At 48.8% G+C, this 13,471-nt stretch overlaps 1 pseudogene across 1 annotated transcript; it reads left to right on the forward strand.

Annotated features, from left to right (window-relative positions):
* The first annotated feature begins 6,179 nt into the window (after positions 1-6,179).
* LOC309816595 (putative ATP-dependent RNA helicase DDX28) lies at positions 6,180-12,854 on the forward strand (annotated as a pseudogene). The gene is made up of 2 exons (XR_014296219.1): positions 6,180-7,972; positions 11,932-12,854. The product of XR_014296219.1 is annotated as a putative ATP-dependent RNA helicase DDX28 (transcript).
* The last annotated feature ends 617 nt before the right edge of the window (positions 12,855-13,471 follow it).

The following is a 13,471-nucleotide window of genomic DNA, read 5'->3' on the forward strand; positions in this document are numbered from 1 at the left end:
TTTCTATCTTACTTCATGTTGGGTGATTATCTGTAGATCCTTCTATGGTGGTGCCAACGGCACTGTTCCATGCTTTTTCATGGCTAATATTCCATCGTGTACATGGACGACTTCTTCTTGGTGCATTTTTCTGTTGATGGACATTTTGGTTTCTTCCAGGTCTTGGCTATGGTACATGTTGCTGCAGTGCAGGATTGCCAGCCTGTGTCTTTTTGATTCTGGTCTACTCATGTGATAGGCCCATTAGTGGGCCTACCAGATCACATGGTAGCTCCATTTTTACCCTTCAACGCACCTCCATTGTGTTCTCACTACTGGCTGTTACCAGGTTACATCCCACCAGCAGCTAAAGGGTACACAGTTCTCTAAAACCCCTTCAGCATTTATTCTTTTAGACTTTTTTTTGCTGATAATCATTCTGACGGCTGTGAGGTGAACGTTTTCGTACACTGGACTTGCATGGCTTTATTAATTCCTGATGTTCAGCCTTTTTCCGTTCCCATTTTTTTAACAAAAAAGGAAAGGAAAAGAAACAGAAGCCAGATGTGCATAAATTATGCCTCTTGAAACTGTCGTTTTGAAATATGGACGTCTTTTGAATTTTTTGGTCGATATATGACCCCAGGATTTGTTTTCAGGGCAGGTGTCATTTACAGGCCTGTAATGATTTTGAATGTCCACTGACCATTAGTACTGGGATTAAAGCTGCTGTTGTGTGGAACGGCCACAAGGTGGCTGCAGTTCTCCCTCACCAAATCTGGTTACTATGGCAACAGAGCTTCAATGGAAGTCGTGTTCTAGATTGGAATTTAGAATGGAATGTGCCAGGAGAAAGCCCCTCAAGTTTGTCTCACTACTTCTTGTTCGTGTTTTTAATTTTTTATTTTTTATTACAGCAAGTTTGATTACGTTTGGCTTCTTGTAGGTGTGCAAGATGTGGTTCTTTTATACATAAACATATGTCTATTCTTCCTGGGATCCTTTTCCCATGTACGTTATGACAGAATGTTGAGTAGTCTTCTCTTGGTATTCCGTAGGTCTTTGGTGATTATATATTTCACCTGTGTTTGTATACGTCTGTTAACCCCAATATCCTAATGTATCCAATCCTCACACCTTTCCATTGGTGAACCATAAATTTGTTTAATGAATCTCTGATAGCCCTTCTCTGTGGGAATATCTTCACTGGTATCAATTTTTAGGTAACACCTATAAGTGATATCATACAATATGTGTCTTTCTCTTTCTGACTTACTCCAGGTTGTGTGATTACATCTAGAATCATCTACGGTGCTGCACAGGGCAATGTGTCCTTTTTTTCCTTGGCTAATATTTTGTCTGTACTTGTACCAGTTCTTCTTTGTCCACTCATCTGTTGCTGGACTTTTTGGTTACTTCCATATCTTGGCTATTATAATACTGTGCAGTGCACATTTGCCTTCCTGTGCCTTTCCAATTCTGTCTTCTTTGGTTATAGGTCCAGGAATGGGCCTGCTGGTTTATATTGTAGCTCAGTGTTTACCTTTTAAAGGCATCTCCATTCTGTTCTCATTAGTGGCTCTTTCCAGGGTACATCCCACTGAAAGTTGAGGGTATGCATTTCTCCACAACACCTTCAGCATGCATGCATTCATTCATTCATTCATTTATTTATTTTCGTTTGTTTGTTTTGCGGTACACGGGCCTCTCACTGTTGTGGCCTCTCCCGTTGCAGAGCACAGGCACCCGCGGCATGTGGGATCTTCCCAGAACGGAGTACGAACCCGCGTCCCCTGCATCGCAGGTGGACTCTCAACCACTGCGCCACCAGGGAAGCCCCAGCATTTATTGATTATGGGTTTCGTGCTGAAGGTTATTTTGAGGGGTGTGAACTGATACCTCTTTGTGGTTGAATTTCCGTGTGTCTCATAATCCCTTGACATTAAGCTTTAAGGCATGTCCTTCTTATTTTTCAAACTATGATTACAGCTTAGCTCTTCAAAGTGTTTTCTTAAAGTATGTGTCACATTTTGAAATTTTTTGGCCATTACCTCCCTCAAGACATTTTGAGGGCAGGTTTCATTTACAGCCCTGCAGTACTTGTTCACATGAAGTGACCATTAGCACAGGCTTTAAAGCTGCTTTTGCAGGTAACAGCCAGAGGGTGGCAGCCTTTCTAAGTTCCCCACGCTGGTACTAGGGAAACAGACCTTCCTGCCAGTGGTGTTCCTCGGTTATAAATTAGAGAAGAATGTGCCCAGATAAACCCCCAAATGCTTACGTCTCCTTACTTATGTTTGTTTTTAAATTTAATTTAAACTTTTTATTGGAGTAATATTCCATTGTGTACATGGACCACTGCTTCTTGGTGCACTCCTCTGTTGATGGACATTTTCGTTGCTTCCAAGTGTTGGCTATGGTAAGTATTGCTGGAGTGCAGAATTGCCAGTCTGTGAGGTTTTGATTCTCATTTTCTCAGGTGACAGGTCCAGCAGTGGGTATGACTGATTGCCTGGTAGCGCAATGTTTCCCTTTTCAAAGCACCTCCATTGTGTTTTCATTAGTGGCCCATACCACATCCCCCTTAGAACGGAGGGTACGCACTTCTCCACAGTCGCTTCAGCATTTATTGCTTGCAGCATTTTTGCTAATGGCCATTCTGACTGCTGTGAGCTGATAGGTTTTTGTAATTTGGGTTTGCGTGTCTTTACAAATACCAAAAATTCATCATTTTTCCAAGCCGTTTTTGTTTCTGTTTAAAAAAAAGGAGAACAAAGTGTGCATACAATATACCTCTTGAAATTGTCTTCTTGGAAGGTTGCCCTCTTTTGAATTTCTTATTCGGTTTTCGACCCCAGGAATTTTTTGGTGGACAGGTGCCATTACAGAACTGCACGTTTGGTGAATAGTTAGTGACCATTAGCAGTGGGTTTAAAGCTGCTGTTGTGTGAAACGGTCACAAGGAGGCAGCATTTCTTCATTCCCCAATCTGGGTAGTAGGGCAGGAGAGCCTTTCTGGAAGTCGTGTTCCTAGGTTGTAAATTAGAATGGAATGTGCCAGGAGAAACCCCCATAATTTTATGTGTCATTACTTCTTATTGGTTGTCTTAATTTTTGTAATCGGGGTAATGATTAGAATATTGTTTGCCCTAGTTGTACACAATCTGGCTCATTTGTACATTATATCTGTCTATTCATATACAGATCCTCTTCCCATGCAAAATATTACACAGTGTTCCGTAGACCTCCCTTGCTATATGGTCGGTCTTTGTGACACATGTATATAATATGTATTGGTATATGTAACACTGATCTTAATTTATCCATTCCTCCCACCTTTCCTTTTAGATAAGTATAGTTTTTTCCTACATCTGTGAGTGTCTTTCTCTGTGGAAATATCTTCCTGTGGGTCAGTTATTAGATAACGCCTATAAGTAATATCATAGGATATAGGTCTTTTGATTTCCAACTTACCTCATGTTCCATGATTATCTCTAGGCTCATCTGTGGTGCCTCAAAGAGCAGTAATTCATTGTTCTCCATGGTGAATATTCCATTGTGTACATGGACCTCTTCTTCTTTATCCATTCACCTGTTGATGGACATTTGGGTTGCTTCACCATCTTGGCTATTGTGAATAAGGCCGCAGTGCAACTGATACAGCCTGTGTCTTCCCGATTCTGGACTTCTCAGGTGAGAGGCCTAGCAGTGGGCCTGCTGCGTCGAATGGAAAACGTAGGGAGTAACCAGGCAAAGTCAGTTACCATGGCAGCCCTGGGAAAAACATTACCAAGTGACACTAACACTCCCAGGAGCCTACATTTGTTTCCACAATAAGTAAACCTTTCTCATTTCTAAAGTACTATACTGTGAAATATGCATCTCAGTCACAACTAGAGGTTACTCAGTGTCTGCTGTGAGTGGGAGGAAAACAGAAGGGCCTTACACAGTACCTAAAGCAATGACACGAAGAAACTAGGGTCCATGGGCAGAGACAGACAGGCTCAGTCAGGCTCCTATCACTATGACATTCTGAGGAGATCACGTTGTAAGGGCTCGAGCACGAGAAAGCAGCCACTAACCAGCTACCCTGTCTCAAATATTTGGAGAAAGTCAATGCAAATACATACCTATGTATTCTTCTTTTCTGATCATTCTTTCACTGTAGCCCTTCTGGCTTTGTGCAAAGCGATTCTTTGTTTTGTACCTGAAAAATGAGTGGCACATGTAAATGGATGAAACTTGTCAGAGCAGACATCCAAGGAGCTCTTCAGCTAACGAACGAGGAGCTCCGAGTTCTGGGAAAGAATCGTAAAAGCAGTGTAGAATCACAATATCTTAGAGCATCCTTTATATCAACTCCCCTCTATCATATCACCAATCAGTGGTCATCAGCCTATACACGAACTTTGCAGTGACAGAAAACCCAGCACTCTCTAGACAGATCTAGGCATTTCTAGTTGCTACAGCAGTCTATATCAAGTTCAGAATCTGACTCCCTGTCACGCATCAGTCCCAGTCTGCCTTCTGCAATGGTACACCCCATGGCACACCTCATCTCTTTTCCATCTGGCCCATTTCCCAAACACATGAGGACAATTTTGTTCTTCCTAAAGCTCTCTTCTCCCACGTCACCCTCCTAAATCACTCCTTCCTTCCTGTGTTTATGACTTTGAGGAGCCCCCAAGGTTTTCTCATCCCAAGGCCATGACAAGCAATGGCATCAGTGTGCCTGCTACAGATTCTGGGAAAGGGGCAGGGCCACACAAGGGTCTGGCAAATGTGACTGACAACCTGATGTGAGAGTACATGTGAGAACCTCAGCCTCTCTTCAGTCCTCAGCCTCTATCCAAGGTTTCTCCATAGCACGCTATTGACATTTTGGGCCAGATAATTCTTTTGGGGTGGTGGGAAGGGCTGTCCTATGCCTTGTACGATATGTAGTAGCATCCTGGCCACTACCCACTAGATGTCTGCAGCACCACCCCCCCACACCCCGGATGTGACAAAGAAAACTGTCTCCAGCCATTGTCAAACGTTCTGGAGGACGGGTGATGGCAAAATCACCCTCACTCAAGAGCCACTGCTCTTTCCAATGACTTTGTTCACCCATGAGGACTCAAAACCCTCTCCTCTGCTGGCTTAGCATTCAACTCTCCAGAACGTCTATCGTGTATCAAAATGCTATTTGAAATTTGATAGTATTTATCTCTATAACGGTGTCTGATGAAAGTAAAACCCTTTCGCCAGATGTTAAGAACCTCCCAGGTGATTAATCCACGTTTACCTTATCTCCTACCCAAGACACTGGAAATTACAGAAATGATCGGACACCCATTTTCGGTATCCGTTCAGGAAGTACCTGTTGTCTAAGGCTTTTTGGCAACCTGAACAACTGAATTAAAGTAAAATATTCTGCCTGACCGTGGCTTTGTGAGACAAGACACAAACCTGTAGCAGGACCCTCCTCTCTGCTGTTTACGGAATTGAGGTATCTGACTGGAAAGCCGTTGGAGGTGAACTACCCAAGAAAGCAGTGGGTTCAGGATGAGAATTTGGAAAGGGTGACAAGGGAGGGGAGAATGAACCTCAGCTGAAAAGAAAGGGGAAAAGTACCAAGAGATGAGTTCTCTTGACTGAAGAGAAGATACGCTGAAAGCCATCAGTTTGCCCTCGGGGCCCTCAGCTCTCTGGGGAGCTCTAAGGGAAGGGTGAGCCTGGACCTACGACTCCGGACTCCTGGTCTCGGCCCCCAGGCCTGACCATTCACTCAGACTCTCAATAAATACTTGTATTCAAAGACCTTACACGGGGACCACATCTGGGAAAACATCGCCGCACCCTCATCATAAGTCACAGGGGGGAGACCCGAACTGGCCAAGCCATGACAGGAGCTGTGAGGGAGACAAAAGAGCACGGCAGGGATCGGACATCGGATCGCCAGAAGCCCTCCGCCCTCCTGGTTCGTAATGCCAGGGCCCCATCGCCGCGCATCGCCGGACCCCGGTCCTGCCTCCGTCGCGCACCCTTCCCCAAGGTTGGCGGGGGTCTGGAGTCACCATCCCCGGTTCGGACCTACACACCTCGCCGCTGCTGAGCTCTACACGTCCCGCTCCTTCCACACAGTTCGCCGAGTCCGCGGGCCTTATTGAGCCGCGCCGGCCACCGTCCGCGAGGCCTTGGCGCGCCCGTGACGTCACTGTCGTGCGCCTCTCCCGCAGCAAGCGGAGTATGGCTCTCGCACGGCGGCTGCGGCTGTTGTCGCTCGCGGCTCGGTTGCTTCTGGCGCCTCGCCGGGACCTGACGGTCTGCGGTCCCATCGAGCCCCTGCCCGTGGTGCGCATCCTGCGGGCTCTACAGCGGCGGCAGGAAGAGCGGCATAGCGGCCAGCGTAGCCCCCCTGCGGCCGATGCTGGCGCGTCCTGGGCTGACGCTGATGTCAGTGCGGCGACCTGACTTGAACCAGCTGGCTCACCTCACGCTGGGCTCTTGGAACCCGCGCCACTCTCTTCGTGGGGCTGGAGGAATCGGTGCACCCACGCGGACCATTTCTCCATCGAGTGCGCGCAACATGAGGCTCCAGCGCTGTGGAACCTTTCCCCCAAGGGCAGCTGCACTGAAGTGTGTCTGGAGCTTCCCGTTCTGAGCGCACTACAAGAGGCTGCTCCCGAAGTTGTTTGGCCCACAAACGTGCAGTCGAGTACCATTCCCCCACTTCTTCGCGGCCGCCACATTCTCTGCGCCGCAGAAACCGGCAGTGGCAAAACTCTCAGCTACATGCTACCTCTCCTTCAACGGCTGTTGGGCCAGCCAAGGCTGGACCCCTGTCGTATCCCTGCTCCTCGAGGCCTGGTTCTTGTGCCTTCTCGAGAATTAGCTGAACTGGTGCGTGCCGTGGCCCAGGCCTTGGGCAGCTCCTTGGACCTCCAGGTGCGGGAGTTAGGGGGAGGCCATGGCATGAGGAGGATCCGGCTGCAACTGTCCAAACAACCTCCAGCAGATATTCTGGTGGCCACTCTGGGGGCTCTGTGGAAGGCCCTGAAAACTCAACTGATCAGCCTGGAGCAGCTCTCCTTCTTGGTGTTGGATGATGCAGACATGCTTTTGGATGAAATCTTCCTGGAACTGGTGGATTACATCTTGTGAGGGGAGCCATATAGCAGAAGGTTCAGCTGACATAAAAGACCCCTTCAATCCCAAAGCTCAGTTAGTGCTGGTGGGGGCCACATTTCCCGAAGGTGGAGGCCAGCTGCTGAGTAAAGTTGCCAGCTTAGACTCTCTAACCCCCGTTACCAGTGGCAAGCTCCACTGCATCATGCCTCATGTCAGACAGACACTCATGAGGCCGAAGGGAACAGAGAAGGTGACTGGGTTGGTACAGATCCTCAGGCAGCATGACAGAGCATATAGGACTGGCGCCGCAGGAACTGTTCTGGTGTTCTGTAATTGCTACAGCGCTGTGAACTGGCTGGGGTATATATTCTGGATGACCACAAAATCCAACACTTAAGACTGCAGGGACAGATGCCAGCCTCAATGAGAGCAGGCATCTTCCAGTCCTTCCAGAAGGGCTCCCGAGACATTCTTCTCTGCACAGACATTGCCTCTCGGGGCCTGGACAGCACCCAGGTGGAGCTAGTCATCAATTATGATTTCCCTCTCACCCTGTAAGACTACATCCACAGAGCAGGGAGGGTGGGCCGGGTGGGGGGCGAGGTGCCAGGCACCGTCGTCAGCTTTGTGACCCATCCCTGGGACGTGAGCCTGGCTCAGAAGATTGAACTGGCAGCTCGCCGGAGGAGAAGCCTTCCAGGACTGGGGTCCTCAGTGAGAGAGCCTTTGCACCAGCAAACCTTATTGCAGCAGGCTTACATATGATGCCGTAACAGGGACCTTTCCCTCTGTGCTGGACGGGTGAGCACACTTGTCAGTAGGGTGCTCTGGACTGCCTAGTCACCTTCTGAAGACCCGGGCTGCTGTCTGGCTTCAAAAGGTTAGTTGCTGGCCAGCACTTGAGGGTGAACTACTGAGCTTGGTTCTCTGTAGTCTTTCATGTGAAGAATAATGTCGATCTTGGCTCTGTATTATGTCATGGTTTCTAACAATAAGCGATATTTCTATGGGTGCCCCTTAATAACAGTTTCCACTGGGGCAGAATTCAGTAGACCCTGAGAAGATTCACACTCCAAACTACCACACTTAGGACGAAGGCTCTTTCAATTGATGTTTTAGCTTAAATTTTGTTTCCGGCCCCCAAACATCCATTAAGCCTCCAGGAGAAGGAAAAGGGGATGTGACTAGCAATAAAGAGAAATTTTCTTCACAACAATGGCCAAGGCAAGCTTAGGCACTTTTGGTGAAATCTCTCTGGGAAGTACTGGCAGAGGAATAAAAGGCAAACTGACACAGAAATATTGCTTGGTGTGCATTTCCAGGCTCTGCCTTCTTTCTCATCTCTTGGTGGCAGGTGGAGGAAGAGAAGAAAAGGTTAAACTTTTTTATAAACCAGCAGAATAAGCTTATAACATCCTCTCACTATCTCTGCATATGTTCTAGTCTCTGCAGCATTATATAAGCTTTGCCCAAAGTAATGAACTGTTGAAAGTCAAATGTAATACTTCACCAAACAACTTAAAAATGCTTGCGCACTGGAAAGGGTTAAGTTGCAGAGAACACAAATGGACCCAGAGCAATCTTTGCCGAAAGAGAATATTGTGCTAAATGTACAGTCATAGCTCTTTTCCATATGAAGAAACAGTCAGAAGGATGAAAGAACTTGGTCAAAATCACACAAGTCAGTAGGAAAGAATCTGGTTTGTCTGTCCTCAGGGTTGTGTTCTTTAACCACCAGGCTAGCTTTTCTCAAATCTGATTCATGCATAGAATAACTATACACCTCTGCTTGCCTTGAATATTCCCTGTTTATACATATGCCTGCTGCAGTTTTTAATATTGCCCACTTTGACTCCCAAAAGCAACCGAGAATACACAATAATTTGGTCTCTCTATCCATGGACCACTGTGGTGGGACTGCCCAGGAAGCTTATGAAAAGTGCAGCTTCCTGAGCCCTACTCCAGATCTAGATAAGTTTTCTGAGGGTTGGCTCAAGAATCCAGGTACAAGGCCTTTTAAGTGGTTTGGTGGAACCCCCCAGGTGATTCTCTCGCTCTCTTAAGTTAATAAACCATTTATTCTGCCTCCCCCAGATGCCCAGCCAGGTCCTGTTAAGGTAGGAGTCCCCACACCACATCAGAGGGATGCTCCCAGCCAAGTAATCTCCGGAGCCTTGGAGATTCTGAATGGTCTCATGCTGGCCCACCTGCCGTGACAAACCTCCGCCAGAGCATTCCCCTTCACATTTACCTTCTACCACTCCAAAAGGCAGTCTGCTCCAATGAGGCCTGACTTCGTCTGTCCTAACGGGCACCCACTGATTCAAGCAGTTTAGGGATAGAAGATGCTGTGGTTCTCAACCAGGGTGGCCCAACCTCTAAAAGGGTAGTCCAAGCAGTCTCTACCTCCTGGGCACATCCCCTCTGCAACAGCCCCAGTAAATGAAGGTCCCATCTTTGCTTTTTCAAGGTCGGCAACAGGGAGTCCCCTCCTAAAGAAGGTTCTCTCTCATTGCCACACTATCAAAAGCTGCCCCAAATGTGGTTCCTTCCTGTGGGCCTGATCAGGCTAAGGGCAGAGTTGTCTCTTTCCTTCTCTGAGTCGGACCAAGTTGTCTTACCCCTCTTCACAGTGTTGACCATGATTTTCACGGGGGCTGCTGCTGAGCCTTTATCTCATCCTTTCATGGTGGAGAGAGAGAGGATTATAATGATTTTTACTTCTAGGGGAGAGGGGAGTGTAATGATTATGTTGTCATTTTGTATTATGTCCTTTTGTCATGAATTTGTTTTGAATTTCATATTAAAATGGGCCCACCATTCCCACTTTGTGAGGTCATTCAGCACCCTCATTTTGCACCTTTAACATCTCTCTCAGTATCACTTGGAAATGTTTGAAACGGCATGAGCTTGTCCTCACATTCCTATCAGCTGTAAATCCGGAGCCCCGACATGAACTAACCATTGAGCAGAACCCCTCTCCATTACCTGTGTAACACTGGGTAGGCTCCTTAACATCTTGGTTTTTCTAAGCCCTCAGGTGTAAAAATGTGAGGGTTCTATGAATTTATATTTGGGGCAGGACAAGGTCGAGAAGAGTGTGTCTTTGCTTGTATTCTTCCAAACTGTAATGTCTTCCCTCTCTTCCCCATGGGTCCAGATCTCACTTGTCCTTCAGGCCCACTGCCAAGGAGCCTTCCCTGATTCCCCAGTCCACACAATTCTCTGCCTCTTAGGGTCAGTGCCATACAACCTAGCTGTCTCTTAACGTTAATCTTGCCTCTCAAGCCAATTTCAGAATGTGGGTCTCTCTTGCCCTCCTGGGGCCCCTGGGGCTGTACCAGCCCACCTGCACGCCCCACGTGGGGTGTCTACTAGACTAGGGCATGGGTGGGGAAGCCCAGGGGTGAGGGACCAGGCAGAGTACCTCTGCCTCCACCCTGCTCTCCTCCACAAAACTGCCCCTCCTCCTGAAGCCTGACCGCAAGTCACAGGTTCCTTCTTATGACCTCACTGGGTAGTGATGACCTCACAGGCTTTCTCACAGTTTCCATGGCAGCATAACTATGGAAATGTGCTGCCCTGAGAGAAACTTCCCTACCAGTTCTCCACCAGATACCAACCTCTTTGGTTGTCTGAGAGAGAATGTCTGACCGGATCGTCTATATTTACGCAAACCTGTGCTCTGTTCCCTGGCTGGGCAGTGCAGCAGGTACACCGAGACCGGGCACCTGTAGAAGAGGCATGGTGTACACACAACCTCACCTGGCTGCCACATGTTCCTGTGGGGCTTGCCCACTACGTAAACCTCAGCACTTTCCCAGCTGTAAGTAATACCAGTGACCTGGGACACCTTCAGGGTCCCACAGTGCTCACTGCTGAGGACAAGTGAAAGGTCATCCCTGAACTAGTGTTCAGGAAGCTTCTGATCTTTACAAATGTTGCCTTCCGCTTTGGGCTACAGGATGCTTCCATTCAGACCCTTTCCTGATTGGCCTCTTAGCAAAAGGCAAGTGCGTTTTTGTTGGCAGATGGTAAACGGAGCAGTTTGAGGAAGAGGGCCACTCTTGAACCGCACCTTCAAACCCAGGCACCTCTGTGCTGTCATGTACACATCTATATCGGTCCCCTCAGACACATCCGATACTGAGCTGCTGAGTACTAGGGGAGAGGGTGGTGCCATATTCATGGGAAGACCGGAAGAACCAAGGGGGGTGATGAAGTGCTAGTGAGACTGGAGGGCTGAGCAGATGGTGTCCCAGGAGGCTGGGTGGATGTGAGCCTACACTTGGTACCCAGAACCCGGTTCTGAGTCTCCTGATCACTCTGCCTCAGTATTCGGCCTTGATCTAATCTAGATAAAAGTATCAGAGGGCTAGAGTTCAGTGTGGTTGTAACAGGCATTATAAATGGGGCCCAAGAGGGGTTGCCAAGGTGGGAGGGGTCCTTAACCAATTTATATTAGGTTATCTTTTTCCAAAACTTGAAAGACGTTTCCATTAAAGCCTCAGAAGTGACACACTGCAAGAAATGTTTTCTCTGTTGTGGAAGGGAGAGATGGAGAGGATCATGATTGCAATTTCTTTCGGGTTCTACTGTTTTCCCTGGCAACGGTGAAGAGACTACCTCACCTGATGCAGCCGTAGGCTCTAGGAATTGCTTTTGCAGCCAGTGTCCCTTCTCTAGGGACTCATAGAGCTGATGGGCCAAGTCTGTGTTTTGGATGTCAAGTAGATTAAAGGTCTTCAGCCAGAAACTGGGAGAGACATGAGAGAGGGAAATTCTGGCAGGAGACTGTGTACAGCAGAAGTGACTGATCAGTTCTGATTTTCTTTGCAGCAGCTGTGGCTCCCATTTCTCCTCCTAAACCTGGTCACTACCATGTCCTCAACCGAGGGTGTGGAGAAACGCAGTTGGGCCGGCATGGAGAGACATACTGCCTGGTTGGTGGCTACCGGGCCTACGGGGATGCTCCTTTGGCCATGCCAGCAAAGGCGGAAGCCGAGAAGCCAGTCCCCAGATGTGCTCCCGAGAGAAAGCACACTCCGGAAGAGTCGGACGAAGATCTCGGTTGCTCCAGACCCAAAATCCGGCGATTGTAGCATGGTGCCAGGAGGCGGACTCCACAGAATCTTGCTGGCTGAACCATTCTGAAGACAGGGCAATGGTTTAACTGCCTAAGACAGCGAATGCCGCTTCCTGCAGTGACCCCTCCCGCCCCCCCCCCCACTGCCCACTACCACAGATTAGAACCTGCGTCGTTCTGTCTGAGCCTTCCTCAGCCAGGAGCCTCAGAAAGTGAGGTTTGAAATGAGAGTCTGCCCTGAACATCCCAGGGCGGAAGCTGGCCTGGAAGAAAACCTGGCATTCCTCTGCTCAATCCTCACGGGCCCCTTTGTGAGCTGGAGAAAGTGAAGTCTGCACTCTGCGAGCCGAGGAGGATGCAGGAGCAGAGACAGGGTGCAGAGAAGCCTTAGTAGTCTACCACATGGGCTCCTGCCCTGAGCCATTGTCAGCGGCCACCACAAACCAGGGGGGAGCTGGGCTTTTTGAAACTGAAAGCAGCAATCTGTGGCTTCGCAAAGAGCCTCCTGCCTGGGGTCTCAGGAGGCAGGACAGAGAGGCCCAGGAAGCCCTGCTCCCTGAAGCAAGAACAGGATGGAGAGTCAAGCAGCACGCACCCCGCCCCGAGGTTCACATGCTCCTTTATTGCCAGCCCTTTCTGTCCCCAGTGGGGTCCCTTACTGCTCAATAAAATGTTTTTCTGTAACAGATTTGTAGGGTCGCCAGTGCTCAGACTTAGGTCACTACCCCTGTGCTAGGCACTCCTGCCACCTGGAAAAGGTTCCAAAGGTGGAACAGCTCCAGGGGGTGCCAGGGATCAGAGCAAAAACTTGAGAGGCTGGGGATGCAGGAGTTTGGGCACAGTCCCTAAATCATCTCAGTGGTTGAGCTTCTGTGAGAAGGCACATCCCCAGTGTGTGTGTGGGGGGAGGGGTTCCCTAGAGGAGGCAGCTAGCGGGAGGGCCTGAGGCTGGAAATGGGGAATGGCGTGCGGCCTCTGAGCAAGCACAGGCACTTAGCCCTTGAGGTTTCTGGGAAAGCTAGAGCCACAAGGGCCACGAGATAAGGCAAGTGTAGCAGCAGAACCCAGGTGCCAGGTCTTTCTTCAGAACCTACACTTCTCCACGAGGCCGGGCCTTCCACGCTGAGGTAGGAGGGATCCTGGCCAGAAGGTCAGCCAGCAGCTCTGGGACGAAGGTTGCTGCGGTGGGGGCTCTTCTGCCATGGAAGCGACTTCATTTCCTTCCACACAAATAGCCTACTGACTGAGTTCCTGCTCTGTTGAGTAAAAGGGTGTTGACTCTCCCCAGAAGGT

Source organism: Mesoplodon mirus (assembly GCF_964341445.2).
Source record: "Mesoplodon mirus genome assembly, chromosome: 15".
Classification (NCBI taxonomy): Eukaryota; Metazoa; Chordata; class Mammalia; order Artiodactyla; family Ziphiidae; genus Mesoplodon; species Mesoplodon mirus.